This window comes from Sinocyclocheilus rhinocerous, unplaced genomic scaffold, assembly GCF_001515625.1.
Source record: "Sinocyclocheilus rhinocerous isolate Xijiao unplaced genomic scaffold, SAMN03320098_v1.1 scaffold340, whole genome shotgun sequence".
In the NCBI taxonomy this organism is placed as follows: domain Eukaryota; kingdom Metazoa; phylum Chordata; class Actinopteri; order Cypriniformes; family Cyprinidae; genus Sinocyclocheilus; species Sinocyclocheilus rhinocerous.
The window spans coordinates 586,334-604,071 of NW_015670980.1; the positions used below are offsets into that span (position 1 = coordinate 586,334).

The 17,738-nt window shown below is 35.7% G+C and overlaps 1 pseudogene; it reads right to left on the minus strand.

The window, feature by feature from the left end:
• LOC107734482 (polypeptide N-acetylgalactosaminyltransferase 13-like) overlaps positions 1-17,738 on the minus strand; it is a 37,013-nt pseudogene that overhangs the window by 12,105 nt on the left and 7,170 nt on the right.

Consider the following 17,738-nt stretch of genomic DNA (forward strand, 5'->3'; position numbering starts at 1 on the left):
GTTCATCAAAAATATCTTAATTTGTGTTCTGAAGATGAACGAAGGTCTTACAGATTTGGAACGACACGAGGGTGAGTAATTAATGACAGAATTTTAATTTTTGGGTGATCTATCCCTTTAATCTTACATTTTATTAGAAAATTTTCTAACCATATACTTTTTTATATTGTTTTTACTGTTTTATTTGTGCATGTTGTGTCTGTTATCAGCTAGTGCTGAATAATCTGTACACAGACATATATCTACCGCTTTTTCACTTTTTTTTCTTTTTTTTTACCGCTTGTCAGATAAGGTCGACATGGTTACACCTACTGTCAATTGGCTTCTTTTATAGTTAAAAAAGTTATCAGTATTTAGTAAAATGGCCAATATTAATATTAATAAAGATACTAATAAAACATTGATAAAAAGGGGTTGTCCACTTCCAGCTATTTTTCCTGTACTTAAAAAAGAGTCCAGTATGTTGCTTGATACACACACTGGTAGTTGTTATATCATTTTATTTATTATGGTAATCCTAAATTCTTTGGTTTGTAGCAAAAAAATTGTTTTCCCATTTACTTACTCAGAGAAAATTGTGTGCATCTGAGTAGCAAAATAAGGTGGATATAGTGACGATCTGTTGAACTGGTCAAATGTTTGGAAATGTGTTAATGCTGTATGTTTGAGAGTAACACAATGTCCTTGGTCACAGTAGGGTGGAGAAATGGATGGAGTTGAGGAAAATAATAAGCAGTAATATATGGAGCCATTAGATTAGATCTGTTTTTGCTACAATGGCAGTCAAAGGCTGCGTGGTTCTCAGCGACGGATGTAGTATCAGTGTGAGGGGGGTTACAGAGATCTCTGTGTGAGACGCTTTTATCTGTGTGCATCTGAGCAGGACACAGACAGCATCGTCCTAATGACGGCATCAGCTGTGAGCTCTTCACTAAAGTCAATAACACTCCTTCAAACTCTTGCCTCTTTTACCAAGAATATAAAACATATATCATTCCTCTATAATACTGGGGTGTTTGAAGAAGAGGTTGATGATATCCTTCAGATCAGGACAGCTAAGATGATTACATACACAACATATAAGGACGTCCAAAACCTTTTAAAAAGTCTAATTAAAAATGCATCTGCCAAGTTATTTGAGATATAGTCTGTGTATTGGTTTTATTTTTGGCAAAGAAAGAAAGAAAGAACGACCTATCTATCTATCTATCTATCTATCTATCTATCTATCTTCATAGCAACACTCTAGCAACTATTCAAACCAACCTAGCAACCACCCCGGGTACCCTAGCAACCGCATACCAACACCTTAGCAACCACCCCGGGTACCCTAGCAACCGCATAGCAACACCTTAGCAACCGCCCTGAGTACCCTAGCAACCGCATAGCAACACCCTGGCAACTCCCCGGGTAAGAAAGAAAGAAAGAAGTAGTTTAAACAACTACTTTTTCTAAAAGTTAATAAAAGTTGCATGTTTTCATAAGCTTATATCAATGCATTTTATATATATATATATATATATGTATATATAAACAAAATCATGGATTAATACATATGTATATGTGCATGAATGTGTGATATATTTGGCAGTAAATTAAATATGAATTCGGAAATTCAAAACAATAAATGTTGTATCCTTTGGAAGATAGTGTGTATCCATGTGTAAAAATATACTGTACTGCCATCATTCATTTGCTAATGCTTGATGAAACGAAAAACCTCTGAGTGAAAGACACACATAAAGACACGGGCATTAATGAAGCGTTGGTGGCCGAACATATGCTGAAAAAAATGCAGATTAAAAATGCTGGAGTGGCCATTCAAATTCAGGGTTTAGACAATAAAAACCCCTCGTTCTGTCTGTGCTGAGCGTGAGAGCGTGTTAATGCAAAGGGTCCGTCTCCGCAAGCCATGAAAGAAGCCTTCACAATGAGTTCACTTCAAAAGAGCGTGTAAACAAAGACAGGCCCATTTCAATCCACCACGAACAGATAATCAAGCTTAAATAAAACCGCCTTCTCTGATCTGATGCTAAATAATAGCTGGAAGAGGTGGCCATGCTGGCTGCCAGTACATTTTCATTTCAACATAAAATGTTTATGTAATAAAAACACATTTCAAATGAAATTTAATTTGACACAAAGGTGCTCTGAAGGTCCTTGAAATAGCGGTATATATCTAGCAGCTCTTGTGATGTCTGTTATTGCATTTGTGTGTCTTTGAGTTGCTGTCCCCTCCCATTTCTCTCAAAAGGTCAGCAATAATTGCTCCTAAACGCATGGAAGCCTGCATTGAATGTGGACTCACAGCACAGCCTGAGCTCCATAAACCAGTTTCACATCAAAAGGCCTCACATTCAATAAATACTATAACAACAAAACTATTTCACAATTTAAGATTAAATTAATCTACGTGAGGTTCATTCTCAGGAAGCCGTTTGTGTTCTATGCGTCTTCCCATGACTTGGGATTTTATTTTTAAATAAAATAAATTGTGTTATATTTAAATTATACAGAATTTTAATGAAGTGTCATTTTTGTATCATATTTATTATTTTTCTTTTAAATACAATTATTTCAGCTAACATTCTTTAAACTTGTATATATTGTCTATTTATTTAGTAGTAGTAGTTGGGACACATCCCCTTATTGTGGTCCCCAAATGTCTGGTAGAAAAAGGTTCAGCAGTAACCTTTTTAGCCCTCAAGCATCCTTCATATAGCATCCCTTAATTGGTCCTTCCTGGACAAACGTGGGCACGAAGGTCTCATGTGTGATCCCAATTTATATTTTTAAATAAATGTCATATCACTGTCTTCGATAAAATAAAAACTTTTTAAATGTATGCTTTTTTTTTCATTTATTTACATGTAAAAGTAACATATTTTATGTAAAATATACTTATTTTTATGTTATATTTAATATGTTTTTATTTCAGAAATCAATCAATCAATCCAGTAAGTTCAGACAGCCAAAACATAAGAATTTGGTGACTTTGGTGACATCTGGTGACATATCATGACATAAAAATATCAAAAATATCAATAGCCACTATATGGCTGTAGTACTCAATACCTGCATATAGGCTGAAATCAATAAACCATTGTTGTAACGAACTTAACCTCTTAAGTTTGAGATTTTATCACAAGTTAAAATTGTAGAAATTGTTTAAAAAACATTTGTGTTGGGCGAGACTATACAAAGATGGAAGACAGAGTAATCATTTATTTAAAAAAAAAACAAAATAACATCAACATCAAATTTCAGTAACTCAAAAAAGTTAAATGGGTAAAAATAAACAATAATCCTCACAAGTAGCATGTTTCAGACATGTTTTGTTTGAAACATAAACAAATCTTGCAGTAGGACTTTGATCTGGCTTTGAAGTGTGTGTGTGTGTGTGTGTGTGTGTGTGTGCGTGCGTGCGTGTGTGCGTGCGAGTGTATGTGTGTGTGTGTGCGTGCGTGTGTGTGTGTGCACAGTGATTGACTGGCACAAAAGTCATTGGCTCATTCAATTCTTTGGTTTTGTATGTGTGAGTGATTGTTTTTATTCGACAAAATTAAAAACCCGCTGTGTTAAAGGCACATTCTACGCTTTGTAAATGGGTGCGTGTGTTTGTGTGTGTGTTTGCCAGATTGAGAATGTTGTATAGGTGCACCCCTTCATTTATATGTATGTATGATCTGCATTGTGTTGGATTTATTTATTTTTATTGGACAAATCATGCTCTGAATTATAGTATTTCCCATTCATTTCCTATGGGTTCCCACTTTTGTGTGACAAATTAAGGAGTAATTAAGAACTTTGCTGAATCTAGTCCTTTGTGTGTGTGAGTGAGTGTGTGTGTGTGTGTGTGTGTGTGAGTGTGTGTGAGTGTGTGTGTGTGTGTGTGTGTGTGTGTGTGTTCGGGTGGCAAACTTAGCTTAGAAAAGTAGCCAAGTCTTGTACAGATTAAGGAAACTATATATAAAAAAAAAACAACTCTAAATGATTTTGTCCAAGTTTGTTTGGATGCTTGAGGGTTAAATGATACACCAGTTCCTGAGAATGCCCCGCGCCCAGTCCATGCATGGCATCTTTACATATCCAAAGCTCAAAAACACTAGAGAGACAAACTAAACCCAGAATCATGTGCAAGAGACTCAGGTTTTCAGATACACCTGATAGTTCCCTCAACAATGATATGAATGTGGGGAAAAGCACACAATACACTACGGCAGCTCTAATCACTACCTACACCCTCCTCACCTCTACAGGTTGATTTTGGATTGGGCTGCTGGCGCTTTCAAAACTGACCTGCCGTCAGTTGTGGTAGTTACAGAAAGTAATCAGTTGGGCTGTAGTAGAGCTTCTTAAAAACCTCCTGCCGGGTGAAGTTTCGGAGGATCCAGGCCTGTAGGGGGCTATCGTCACAGTACTCCACCGTCGGGCCGTATGTCCCGTCCTCCAGCCGACTGATGGTCAGACACGACTGCGTGATGATGTACAGGAAGGTGTGTTTCTGATGTTTTCCATGAAAACATGATGACAATAAACCAGGTATGGGTATTGACGATAAGGAGGTCGAAACGTGTCCCAGTCTTTTAGATTATAAATCTTTGTTTTAATAGAAGTGCACTTTCTTTAAAGTCTGACTAAAACATTAAAGCACGTGTAAAATACTTGATAATTTTAACGTTAGTGTTTCAGCATTACATTTAAAGACAGTATATTTCAATGCTAAATTCATCAATACAAATGTGTAATTACAAATACATGAGATACGCATTTCAATAGAAATTACATTAAAGTTTATTTTAGTTTACCATAAAGACTTGTGCATTTGGCACTTTAAACCATATTACAAAGACAACAGAAGTTATAATGATGAAATCACGTATGAAAATTTACTTAAGTCCTATTTAAGAGGATCAAAAATCATTCTAAAAGTCAGCTAACTGGATTTAATATAAATTTAATCTATAATTCATTTGTATTTAATTGCAATTAATATGCAATTAAGTGTCCAAAAGGTAAATAAAAGAGATTGAGACCACAAATGAAAATCCTTCTGTTTTAATAAATAAAATCATTAAATATTAAATTAAATTAAAATCTTTTGCATTAATGGCAGCAGTGCTTGAGCTGACATGGACAAAGCCTGATGATCCATGTTAACTTGTTTATTATTATTTCCAGGTTTAATTTTGGCTTTTGAATCCCAGATTTTCAATGTGGTCTCAGACTCCACTGTACAGTATATACACACAGAGGCTCTAAACAAGGGCACAGACTAATGGGGGTCACAGGAAAAGGTCAGATGTGGAAATGTAAACGTAGGGCTGGATTGTCAGGGAATAAGCGTGTAGTTTGTGTTCACTGGTGTCTGGTAATGACAGGTGGAGCTATGCTGCATTAATGTCTCTTAACGTTCTAAAATAGCTATTTAATTGGAAGCAGTGCCAGAAACTGAGCAAATGGCTCAATCTCGGTAAACCCAAATCATCAATTTTCCCATGCAGTGTGAAAAACCTGAGAGCTATTTTTAAAACAAATGCCTGTCTATCTGGTTGCCAGTAGCTTATGGATTAATGGGAAAAAGAATCACAATTTAATGATGGGAGATTCTAGGATGCCAAATGTCGTCAGTATCATCTTTCTTTATATTTTGATCATTAAGTCCTGCAGCACAAGCCTCCAAGCGGTAGAATAAATACAATGGCCTGCATTACAGACAGCTGAGAGGTGAAAACCAAACACTGGATACGTGTTTGTGTCCAACATCAAAATCAAAGCCACCGAGCGGACGGAGATCTATTTTTAGACGGCTTCTGATTTCTTGAGCCCCTTTTTGATTCAACACCAAGGTCCCTTACGGCTCAAGCGTGATGTCCTCTTTTAAATCAAACGACTCATTTATTTGGAAATATAAGCACTAGAATCGACCCAGCTGACAAAGAAGTGTAATCTGTTATATTAACAGAAACATCAATAGGATCTCGAAAGCTTCTTCTTTATTCAGCTGGTATGTGATTCTTGATATCTTGAGAATGCTGTAATGAATCTCGGATATTGATTATGTTATAGTCACTGAAAACCAATGCCTGGAGAGGCTTGTGGAAATGTTATAGGGCTGTGTAGTAAACAAATACATTCCTCCTTGCCATATCTCTACGAGTACAGGCCTACAAGTATATGTCTGTATTTACGCAACTGTGTTTCTAAACCCCTCACAGCGTGACTCAATTACAGTGGGAGTCTACTTCACAAACACCTCTACTAGAATATTCAAACAACACACAGCGAAACACAGTTCAGATGATCTTACCTTAAAGTCATACTCCCATTTGCCCACATACTAAGATATGTACAGAAACAATAGTTCATCAACTTCCAAGTAAATGCACAGCGTCTCAAATACACAGTACTGCACCAGGACGATCAATATTCAGAGACGGAAGAAATATAAGATATTCCAAAAATACAGAAGCACACAACGTGGATAATAATGTGATATGCAGCGCCATCTGGTGGTTAAGAGCAGAGGTTTTCAACTAGCTGCAGGTCTAATGTGATATATGTAACACTTTATTTTAAGAACCAATTCTCACTATTAATTAACTAGCATGCTAGCACACTGGCTGTTTATTAGTACTTATTAGCGGGCAGCCATATCACCCTGTAGCCCAAGACTGGTTATCCACTGAAGCTAAGCAGGGCTGAGCCTGGTCAGTACCTGGATGGGAGACCTCCTGGGAAAACTAGGTTGCTGCTGGAAGAGGTGTTAGTGAGGCCAGCAGGGGGTGCTCACCCTGTGGTCTGTGTGGGTCCTAACGCCCCAGTATAGTGACGGGGACACTATACTGTCAACAAGCACCGTCCTTCGGATGAGACGTTAAACCGAGGTCCTAGGATGTCTTTTGAATATAAAGCACATATTAATGCCCAATTCTCCCTGACTATATTTTGGATCCCTTAAACCTACAGCATACCTAAAGTTAACAATAAGCAGCAAATTAGGAGCAAGTGTGTTCACACATAGGTTTTCAAGAGCCAGAGTGAATAAATCTAGATTTAAATTCAAAGAGACAGGACAGTCTGTGCATGACCTGATCTTTTATTCGTAGCCAGAATGAGCCGATGTGAACATCACGGAGCCCTCAACACTCTCATGCAAAGTCTGTTTCATTCACACTTTAACACCGGAGGGTGCTGTCGCACAGAAAGTCCCAGACGGACTCGTAGAAGTAATAACTTATGACGTGCCAGAAAATTTCTAATATGGACAAAAGCATGCAGCTATCGCTGTTTACTGATTAAAAATCAGAAACGTTTGGACTAATGAAACGTGAAGACATTAAATACTTGATTGCAACAATATATGGTTTGTTTGTGTTTTTCAATTATCTCCAGGTAATAAATGAAGTATATGAATAATGCAGTGCTAATTGACGTTGCATTTATTACAGTATAGAAACTATTCTGCTTTATTATGTGATCAAAATTGATAAAAAGGGCTTGTAGTATATAAACAAATCATCAAATTGTCATTAGGAAAATATAAGAAACTATTATAGATACAAAATATTGGTTATTGTCCAGCAGTGTATTTGATTTCTTAGCCAATTAAAAGAAATTAGAAAAAATAAAACTTGCCAATTAAAAAAAAAAGTATTTACTTTTGAGATTTTTGCCCCCCTCACTTTTTGAAATGATGGCTACACCCCTGTAGTTAGTTGATGTTTAGTTAGTTTATCATGGACTTTTTAATTCCTGTCTTCCTTTGTTTAGTTTTTCCCACCACTCTATAGTTCACAAAAGCATGCAGCTATCGCTGTTTACTGATTAAAAATCAGAAACGTGACAAAGACTAATGAAACGTGAAGACATTAAATACTTGATTGCAACAATATATGGTTTGTTTGTGTTTTTCAATTATCTCCAGGTAATAAATGAAGTATATGAATAATGCAGTGCTAATTGACGTTGCATTTATTACAGTATAGAAACTATTCTGCTTTATTATGTGATCAAAATTGATAAAAAGGGCTTGTAGTATATAAACAAATCATCAAATTGTCATTAGGAAAATATAAGAAACTATTATAGATACAAAATATTGGTTATTGTCCAGCAGTGTATTTGATTTCTTAGCCAATTAAAAGAAATTAGAAAAAATAAAACTTGCCAATTAAAAAAAAAAGTATTTACTTTTGAGATTTTTGCCCCCCTCACTTTTTGAAATGATGGCTACACCCCTGTAGTTAGTTGATGTTTAGTTAGTTTATCATGGACTTTTTAATTCCTGTCTTCCTTTGTTTAGTTTTTCCCACCACTCTATAGTTCCCTTGGTTACTGATTTGATTAGTGATTTCAGTTCAGCTGTGTATCGTTAATTTGCCTTATTACTTATGCTCCTTTGGTTCCTGTGTTCTTTGCCGGTTGTTGTTTGTGTTAAGTGCACACCATTACACACGTTTTAAAAAGACATTGGTTTCTGAACCTTCGACTCTTCTTCATCTTTGGAGCTTGCTAATACGTGACAAGTGCGAATTGTACCTTAAACTATAGTGTGACCAAATGTTCATATACATATTTTGTTTACATAAATATCTGGCCAACTGTAATTGGATTGATTATGCATCACATGACCGATCAAGACATTACAAGTTTGAATAGGGAGAAATAATAATGATATTTGAGACCAACATTTGGAACTTCATAAGTGTTTGGAATGCCATAAATGACTGAATTTTCATTTCTGGATGAACTGTAGCCACATCTGATTTCCATAACCCATTTCTGGAGTTGGATGTCAATGGACATGTAGTTTTTGACTTGTATCCAAAACAAATATAGGTTTAGTTTCCCCGGAACATCCTGAGGTTAGATGTCTCCTGAGAGCCCATGTGATCTTTGTAGGGCTCAAACCAACAGCTTTTTGATAGAAATAATAATGATATTTGAGACCAACAGTGGGAACTTCATAAGTGTTTGGAATGCCATAAATGACTGAATTTTCATTTTTGGATGAACTGTAGCCACATCTGATTTCCATAACCCCTTTCTGGAGTTGGATGTCAATGGACATGTAGTTTTTGACTTGTATCCAAAACAAATATAGGTTCAGTTTCCCCGGAACATCCTGAGGTTAGATGTCTCCTGAGAGCCCATGTGATCTTTGTAGGGCTCAAACCAACAGCTTTTTGATAACTAGTTGTATACTAAACTGAATATAGTGTACAACGAACATAAAGGCGCCCCAGGGTAAAAGATGCCATTGATATTGATCACAGACAGCAGCACAAAGCTGATTCTGTGCTAACTTGATCTGATATTTGATGTTTTTTTTTTAATGTTGGAGATTTAAGTAGCAAATGAGAATCCCTAAAATGATTGAATAGGGCCTATATTTGGAGACAAATGTCTTCTTAAGGATTTTCATGGTTAATGGTTTTCAACAGTTTTTCAATAATGGAAGAATATGTAAAATAATGGTATTTGGGGTAAAAAGCGCCCCTGTTGTTGGGTCTAAAGGCTCAATAATTAACATGATAATTAATAGATGGTTGACTTTTCCGTTTGTGGACATGACATGATCAGATTCAGATAAATATCATATATTATGTTGGGTGTCCATCTTAATCATAATGTTTAGAATGAAACCATCATATTTAAAAACATGATATATTAATCATATCATATCATAAAATATAATTTGTTGTTACTACTGTAAATCTATATTAAATTATTATGGGATCTCCTTCAATGCTTTCGGAATCTTTACTTTTTAAAATGATTTTGTTTCTATATTTTAAAATATATTTTATATTAACATATTTTAATGTTTTTCTTTTGTAATGCGGCTCTACTGTGAACTATAAGGTATACTGTTAGTTTAGCAGCTATATACCGTATGTCTAGCCTACTTTTTAGTTTATACAAGTACACTTTGAAGTATACTCTGAAGTACTAGATTAGTATTTTTTTACACTGCAAATATACTTGTTTTCTTTAAGTAATCTTAACATTTTATGTACAGTTCATTATTTTGATAAAGTTCCCATTTAGGTAAGTAGACTCATGTGTACACTACTAGTGGATTTGTACCTTTGATTTATGTACTACATAAAAAGACTTGCTCCTTTTTTGGCTTGATTTGACTAAATTCTTTGTGACTATATTTAGTAGAAGTCAGTATGAATCAAGTGTGCAACAAAAGTTTAGCTCCACCTATGTACTAGTTACTCTAAGTTACTATTTGTCACTACAAAGCTAACTTGTTACTAACCTATAAGGTTATAACATAGCATGTAAAATATATGCTAGAGTACAACCTCAAAGATGCCAATATGTGATAACATAGTATTTAATAGGGTACTCTATCAAAAGAGAAAACGCAACTACAAGCCCAGTATACTTAGAAAACTAAATTAAACATTTCTTAAGTATATCTTGATCAAAAAAATTAAGTACGAGTATAAGGCAAATATGCTTAGACTTTTCAGGACTGTACACTTGTTAGTATAAACCATGTGTACTTTAGTATATGCCGTAGTTTAACTATAACTGTAGTATAACTATATAATATATAGTGTAACTACTATATTCTATATTTTTCATTGTATAAACAGTGAACTAAAATATACGGTCTTATTTCTGCGTTAAAAAAAGTGTACTAACAGCACACTTGAAGTATCTTGTTTTGTGTAAGGGAACCTATGTGTAATTTGATGTTTTTATTGCATTGACTAGTATTTTCTGTGTGATATGTACCTCTGCATCATACTCAAACATCTGGTTTCCTTTCATGTGGTGGCACTTGAGCATAACAACAGGTCCATTAAGCCGCGATGCATCCAGACACAGGTCATCGGTTCGAATCTCTTTGTCAGCCGTGTATGAGAACACCTGCAAACAGATTCATTCTGAATTCAGAATTAATTACTGTATGTTAATTTATAGGAAATTTCTTCATTTATATTTATATTGAATTACTTACATATATAATCAACATTTCAGCACTTGTCTTAGCCAGTCTTTCAATTTAGCAACAAGGATTAAAATGATTAGTTCAAGCAAAAATTCAGCTATCAAGCTTAAAACAAAGATGCAAAAGCACCTTAGAAGTATCATAACTTAAGTCGTTATGCACTAAATAATCCCAATGCATTGTCCATATTGTTGTGCATTATATATTCAAAGTGGATGGTGAAATCTTCGAAAGGAATAAGGCATAGGGTCAATAACTCTGAATAGAACACACCCCAAACTAACAATGACCTATGCCTCTAATCACAGGTGAAGAGCTGTCGTTCCAACGACACAAGTTTGCGATGCAGTTTGCGAATGTTCGTTTGAACTATGGTTTCGGGAAACACCGAATCGTTGAACTATGTTGGTAACGACGGAACTTGCAACCATAGTTGGCTAACGATGCTTTTGGGAAACGCACCCCAGGTTAGGTTCATAGAGTAAGTTACCACGGTAACTGACTCTAAGTATAAGTTACCTCTCTTTCAGAAACGGGCTTGACTTACCCTGCTTTCTCGGGTTTGAAAACGTACCCCTGTTTAGTAGATTTTTAATTCGTTTTATTTTACATTTAAATTTATTTATACGGTAACCCTTTCATTTTACAACTTTCTTACCTGGTTGCCGCCCATTCCATGACAGTTGAAGAAGCCAACCTTTTCATTCTCTTTCCGGCCCATGTTATCCACACACTGATTTGTCTCAACATTTCTGATCTAATAACATAAAAGGACAAAGTCTGAGGATTTCATACAATGCAGTGTTCTTTTAATCAAGTACTGTGTGTAAGTCATCATTTGTGACCCTGGACCACAAAACCAGTCATAAGGGTACATTTTTCGAAATTGAGATTTATACATCATCTGAAAGACAGTTGAACATTGTCCTTGGGTTTTATGAGAAAATATATCTGGTGAAAAGCTTTAAATACAATTACTGCAGACTGCATTGAGGAAACAGTAGAACTGTTCAACACAACAACAACAACAACATTGGCTGGGCAGGACGTGAAAGTGTTTTGTATTGCAGAGGTCTTGGCATAACCGCACACATAAAGTCGCTCATTTAGTGTGCAAAATGACAAACGGAAGCAATTTATGAACAACTCTGATTCTTTTAATGGCCATGTCAAACAGAGAAACTCTCTTACCTCCCCAAGTGAGTAGTATCTGCGTGGAATCTGAGAGTCGGGGTAGATGTTTTCCAGATACCATGAGAAGGGTTTACACTTCAGTGATTCTCTTAAAGCCTTCCGCGAAGAAACATCGCCATAATCCACCCGAACTACGCCTGGAGAAACACACACAATCAGCATCCATCACATTCATCACATACTGGACTTTCAAATCAGTGAAATGTGAATGCATGACCCTCTTTTGCAAGTCACTTAAAAGCGTCTGCTAAATGAATAGATTTAAATATACCCACCTACAAACATGACCCAGGGAAAACAATGAAGAGATAGAAGAGGACATATATAGAGATAATGAATTCACAGAAGCATCTGGAAGACCTTGATCCATATTCAACCCGAAGTAAACATGTTTAAGTCATATTTCAGCAATCTAGAGCTGTAAAAATGAGCCAGCACCAATTAGGAACATGTATGTAATAGATATAGATATGTTTATACAAATAACAGCATTAATACAGCATTGAAGTCTAATTATGGATGCAATGACACAAAGCTATAGAAAACAGAACACCAGAGCAGAAGAGATTCCAAGACAGAAAAGTACAGTATATATGCCTTTATATTTCCACAAGTGTGTGAAACAATGTGTCATTTGCTATGATTAAAAAAGTGATAAAGATATAGTGAATAGCTGTAAAAATGTTTCAAAATGGGCGTCATGAACTGTTAATCCAAATATTCCCAAAGTTTTTTTTTGTTTTTTTTGTTTTTTTGAATGAAAATACAAATTCTTAGACTAACATTATATGCCTAAAATACAATGCAATGGCATACACTCTTAAAAATAAAGGTGCTTCAAACGCTTCTTCAAGCGATGCCATAGAAGAACCATTTTTGGTTCCACAAAGAACCATTCAGTCAAAGGTTCTTTAAAGAAGCATCTCTTTCTTACCTTTTTATAATCTGAAGAACCTTCTTTCACCACAAAGAAACTTTTGTGAAACAGAAAGGTTCTTCAGATGTTAAAGGTTCTTTATGGAACCATTTAGACCAAAAAGGTTCTTCTATGGCATCGTGAAGCACCTTTATTTTTAAGAGTGTATATTCAATCATTGAAAAATCTCAACTGTCTCAATTCAAAAGCACCGCATCTTTCACTACAGACACTAGAGGGAGCTTCAACATCACTTTTTATCACTTTTCTCAGTAAATGCTTAATTTATATAAATTCCACCCATCCAAACTGCTTATCCTCTTGAAGGTCGCAGGGAGACCAGAGCCGTGCGTGTATACATCTATATATTTAATCACATTCAAATCCACCAGCAACCAAATTCTAATTCTGTTTTTCCATTTCATTTCACTTCACATTAAACAAACATGCACATTTTGGGATGATCTAGATGGGTGGTCTCTTCTATGTTCATGACTCTGCAGAGAGGGTATAATGCATCTGCACAACACACACACACACACACTCACACACAGAGCTGCCTCGGCGATCAGAGCACACACTGACAGCTGAAGCGTCAGGCATTTGTGTCTTTCTGCTGAGTGTTGGCTTTCCGCATTTCTTCCTCAGTCTAGCGTTTTCTCTCTTTATGTCTGCCTTGATATTTGCTGCTGTGTTTTGTGACCTCTTCTCTCTCTGTCTGTGGTGCAGATGATAAATGATCTTGTGTGTTTCAGTAGATGCCTTGGGGCAGAGCTGCTCTCAGATGTGATCACTAGCTGGGTCTAAGTTCTGTGCTATCTCTCCCCTCTGAGCTCAGTCCACATTTACAAGAATAGTTCATGCAAAAAGTTCACAATTATTCACTTAGTCTCACTGTTCTAAACACATACAACTTTCTTTCTTCCCAGAAAAAAATATGTTCCTGCTGCTTGAAACTTCAAAGAGGATTAATATATATATATATATATATATATATGTGTGTATCATAAATGTAGTCCACGTTAAGTTAAAATTTAACAAACTAAAATGTATGTTGTTGTTCACAGAAAATCTTTGTTGTAGCTCTCAAATCTCATTAACATTTCTGGCTTGTCACATTTGGTTTGAAACACACATGGACCAAACTTGTGCACCCTGCACGTTTTGTAATGAGACTTGGGATTTATAGCAAAAAACAGAGATTTTTCTGTGAATAATTACTTATATATGTCAATCTGTTCTTTACGCAAAGCTATCGTATGGGTTCAGAAAACTTAATAATATTAATTTTGTCCATGACAAAAAATGTTTTGTCCGAAACCACATTTTTGACATACACAAAGGCTACATTATCTGGATACATGGGTTAAAAATTTAGCTAAAATAAATGTCATGAATCTACAAATAATTTAGGAAGATGAGCATACTTTTACATCTAATTTTCCTATAGTGTTTAATTTGTCGTCTCTGATTTTGGTCTGTGTTATATCTGGTTGAAAAAGTCTCTACTTGCCAGACTTCAGGCTTTCTTTTTAAAAATGTACCTATGCACGTTGAGTTCAGCCAAAAATCGACTAAATCGATTAAATCGTGTCGGGTACAGATCTTAGGACTAGAAGGTTTTACACAATACATGTCTAGTGTGAATATTGTTTTAAACATCTGCTTGTGTAATCCAAGCGCTGAATACAGGGTGTCTTAAACATTAGAAATAGCTTTCAAGTAAGTGCAGGTAAATGTTGACTGAACCTTCTTTGTGGGGTGGACTATTCCTTTAAATGTGCAAGATTTGACTCTAAAATTCTCTTAAATTCAAATAACCTCAGTCTTTTTCTCCAGAACAGCCATTGTCATAGACTCTAGACATACCAGACCGCACATCACACACACACACACACACACACACACACTCACACACACACACACACACAAACTTCAGTCCGCAGACCACAACACAGCACCACTGGGATGCCTTTCCAGGAACAATTCCCCTCCTGTGCTCCACTTTACCACAGAGTTCCTCCTGAATCTTTCCCTCTCAAGCGAACTGACAGAGGTTTCAGTAAAGGCTAATCTCATTATTGTCCTTGTACAGGATACTGAGGCTTTCTAACCCCACTCTAGCACTACATTTTCCAGGTCTCCCTAGGGGCGAGATGCAGATAAAAAAGCAGAACGTTCATGAATACGTGAGCAGCAGAGCAGAACTCAGACACTTAGCACAATGCCAGGCATGAATAAAAGATGGACAATCTCTCATCAGGGTGAAATATCTGTCCCGCTGATCTGCGCTATAGCAGAACCGCTTGCGGACTGTCACGAAAACGTCCATATCAGCAAATATGAGCAAGACAGATGGATGTAAAAATGTTTTAGGGGGATGTGGCACTGTAGTGGCTGTTAAAGTTGAACGGGGATGAAATATTGATGGTTCATGGTAGGAATAAGAGGAAAACTGTATTTTGTAGAAGAACATTCACTGGAAAGGTTGTGGAACAGAATTTGTAAAGGAATGGTAACACAATGTGTCTAACCAGTGTGCAAAAATTTACATTGTGACACAGCTGACAAAGCTGAGAAAATTAAGACAATTTACCATCCAAAACTATTTCTTAACGGACAAGCAGACAAGACATTGTTTTTGTTTTGTTTTCCATATGTGACCCTGGACCACAAAACCAGTCTTAAGTGTCCATTTTTCAAAATTGAGATTTATACATCATATGTAAGCTGAATAAATAATCTTTCCATTGATGTATGGTTTGTTAGGATCTACAAATATACCCCAGCGACTTAAGACTGCTTTTGTGCTCCAGGGTCACATATCATATATATATATATATATTCATTTTTCCCCTTAATTCTTCACAAAAATGTGAATAAAACTTCCACACTTCTGTCTTTTACTTAAATAGCTTGCAAGGATCATCATTCTTTAAATTTCACTTTAAAATTATGTTTTTACTTTTAACTTTGATCTTAACTATGTTTTATTTACTTATTAAATCTTGCTTGGAAAATGTTAATTTCAGACCCTGATAGTAACAAAACCTGAACATTTGTTTGCATATGGATTGCATTTGTTAGCATATTGTTGTGCCATCAACAATAAAGAGCCATCAAGCTGGCACTTATTCTGACATTGACTAACACACTATAGCACATGTATACTTGATTATAATGTAAACTGCAGTGTTATTTGTTATATTTAAAGTTATTTGTTTAAAGAATATATTTTATTATAGTTTCACAGACATGGCTTAAGGCTAGTCCCAGACTAAAATGCATGTTTGAGCTGTCTCACCTGAAAATATCTTGCACTGACATATTTTAAAATATGTCAGTGCCATTGATCTGTCTCAAGATGCACATCTGTAACATTTTCTTCCAACGCATTTTTATAAAAGCTGCTTAAATACCTTAATTTAACTATGGCCTAGTGCTGGCTTAAGCTAAGCCCCGTCTGTGAAACCGGGCCTAAATGTACTAAATTACAAATTCGTAATGTAATTTGTTTACCATAAAGGCTTGTCGGCACATTTGGCAGTACACTTTTACCATATTTCAAAGACAATAGAAGTAAATATAAAATTACTTATAAAGATGCACTTACTGTCCTACTGCATATAATATAAAGTGTGTGTGTGTGTGTGTGTGTGTGTGTGTTAGTGAGTGTGTGTGTACTGTAGTCTGTGTAAGAGAATCCTCTGATCAATAACCTTCTTTATAGGGGTGTAATGATACATTGATAAGGATCAATAAATATAAATCAAATGACTACCAATATGATGTATAGATGCAATGTTATTATATTTCTGTATAATATGTATAATATTTCTGTATAAATGTATGCATTTTCTGTATTTTTTTAATTGCATACCTCATTTTGTTGTTTATGTCCTAATGTGGATACTAGATGTACACATTTTAGAGAGTCTAGAAAAAGGACAGACTTTCTTCACAACTGTCATTGCTTGTCCCACTGAACAAGCCAATGATGAGCTGTCATCAAACGACTGCTGATCTCATGCGTGACTACAGGTTTTGTTGTTGTTATTCTGGTTACATTTGTGAGTTGTAACCAAAATGTAACTGTGTAAAAACAACATACAGGTTAATTGCAGGTGTCTAAATCAAAAAATTAAATAAAAATCGTAATCATATCACAGTATGTTTAGACGTCCAAATTACAAGCCTTTTGTTTATTACACTGACAACTCTTGACTTTTGCACATCATCTTTGGAAGACATATAAAAAAAAGTCAAATTAGTTCAGTTTAGAACATTCCTTTATAAAAATCCTCAGGATAATGAAAGAACTGGTTTAAAGCGTTGACGAAATCAGATGTTAGATTCACATCTTACTTAAAGGCAGAGTAAGCGATTTCTGGTAGCCAATGTTGATATTTGAAATCACCAAAACAAACACGCCCCTACCCCAAAAGGGTCTTGCCCCTATTTTGATAGCTCCGCCCCACATATACGTACGCAACCCAGGCAACGATTAGTTCTGTGAAACAAAGCAAAACCAATGTTACACCATGTCTACGGACGTGAGCGGCGCGGCAAGGAAACTGCTGCCGGGTTTTATTTATGACGTGCTGACACAAATTTCAAAGGGTTTTCAACGGCCCTTTGATCGCGTCCAGTGTA